Source organism: Pristiophorus japonicus, chromosome 3 (genome assembly GCF_044704955.1).
Source record: "Pristiophorus japonicus isolate sPriJap1 chromosome 3, sPriJap1.hap1, whole genome shotgun sequence".
In the NCBI taxonomy this organism is placed as follows: domain Eukaryota; kingdom Metazoa; phylum Chordata; class Chondrichthyes; family Pristiophoridae; genus Pristiophorus; species Pristiophorus japonicus.
The window spans coordinates 287,193,710-287,195,685 of record NC_091979.1 but is presented as its reverse complement, the minus strand read 5'-3'; the positions used below and the strand labels follow the sequence as shown (position 1 = coordinate 287,195,685).

The window sequence follows — 1,976 nt, the reverse complement described above, 5'->3', positions numbered from 1 at the left end:
CCCGAACATCGGGAACATTCTTCCTGCACCAAACCTGTCCAGTCCCGTCAGAATTTTATATATTTCTATGAGATCCCCTCTCATTCTTCTAAACTCCAGTGAATGCAGGCCCAGTCGATCCAGTCTCTCCTCATATGTCAGTCCTGCCATCCTGGGAATCAATCTGGTGAACATTCACTGCACTCCCTCAGTAACAAGAATGTCCTTCCTCAGATTAGGAGACCAAAACTGAACACAATATCCCAGATGAGGCTTCACCAAGGCCCTGTACAACTGCAGTAAGACTTCATCGCTTCTCGGCCTTTTGGCTAAGATCATGCGTAACTGACCTGACAGGGGAGTAGCCACCATGACCTCCGGGTGGTTCTCCCTGGATCAGGAAGGTATATGCTTGCTTTTTTGGAAACAGGAGGTGGGTGGGGTGGCTTGACCCATCCACCTCCACGGAGGTGTGTGGGGGACCTGACCCATCCACCTCCATGGCACGAACCTGGTATTGCAGTACTTCCAGGAACGGTGCAGTGGCTCTAGGCCTTTTGGCTAAGAGCATTGGCGCAGAGTGATCCTTGGCGTGTGCAAGGTGACCTCTGGCGTTTGTGATTTGACAAAGAATTGGAACGATTGGCTACGAATTTCAAAAAAAAAAGACTTCCCTGCTCCTATACTCAGATCTCCTAGCTATGAAGGCCAACATGCCATTTGTCTTCTTCACCACCTGCTGCACCTGCATGCCAACTTTCAATGACTGATGTACCATGACACCCAGGTCTCGTTGCACCTCCCCTTTTCCTAATCTGCCACCATTCAGATAATACTCTGCCTTCATGTTTTTGCCACCCTAGTGGATAACCTCACATTTATCCACATTATACTGCATCTGCCATGCATTTGCCCACTCACCTGACCTGTCCAAGTCACCCTGCAGCCTCTTAGCATCTTCCTCACAGCTCACACCGCCACCCAGCTTAGTGCCATCTGCAAACTTGAAGATATTACACTCAATTCCTTCATCTAAATCATTAATTTAGATGCTGACTTCCTGGGGTTTGAGGAGTCGGAGGCCGTCTGACTCCGTACGACGACATCACAAGCTAGTACTAAACGTTTACATGGGCCATACAATACAAGTAACTTGTTAGAACATAGCAGGTTTCTGGCCTTATTAATGGCTGTCTCTTCAGATTTATCACAAACCCAGTCGTTATCCTTGCATAGCAATAAATGCAAGGGTTCCAGCAAAGTGCTCAACCCCGGTAGAAAGTTACCAAAATAGTTGAGGACTCCCAGGAACGAACACAGCTCTGTCACATTCTGTGGTCTGGGTGCATTCTTGATGGGCTCCATCTTGGAGTCCGTGGGTCTGATGCCGTCCGCCGCAATCTTTCTCCCCAGAAATTCAACCTCTGGCACCAGGAAAACACATTTGGAGCGTTTCAGTCTGAGTCCCACTCTGTCCAGTCGCTTTAGAACCTCTTCTAGGTTGTGCAAGTGTTCGGTAGTGTTGCAACCAGTGATCAAGATGCCATCTTGGAATACCACGGTGCATGGAACCGATTTCAGCAGACTCTCCATGTTCCTCTGGAAGATAGCCACAGCCGAGCGAATCCCAAAGGGGCATTTGTGGTACACGAACAGTCCTTTGGGCGTGTTGATGCACGTCAATTTTTTTGACGGTTCAGCCAGCTCCTGTTTCATGCAAGCAGAGGTTAGATCTGGCTTGGTGAATGACATTCCCCCTGCTAGCGTTGCGAATAGGTCCTTCACTTTAGATAGGAGGTAACGGTCCTGTAACGAGACTTGGTTGATCGTTACTTTGTAGTCCCCGCAGATTCTGACTGTCCCATTGCTCTTTAGCACCAGCACGATTGACTGACCCACTCATTGAACTCGACTGCCGATATGATTCCCTCTCGTTGAAGTCTGTCCAGCTCGATCTCGACTTTCTCTCACATCATGTATTGGACTGCCCGGGCCTT

At 48.8% G+C, this 1,976-nt stretch overlaps 1 pseudogene; it reads left to right on the top strand.

Moving 5' to 3' along the window:
• The first annotated feature begins 288 nt into the window (after nt 1-288).
• Nucleotides 289-527, top strand: LOC139260536 (U2 spliceosomal RNA; annotated as a pseudogene).
• The last annotated feature ends 1,449 nt before the right edge of the window (nt 528-1,976 follow it).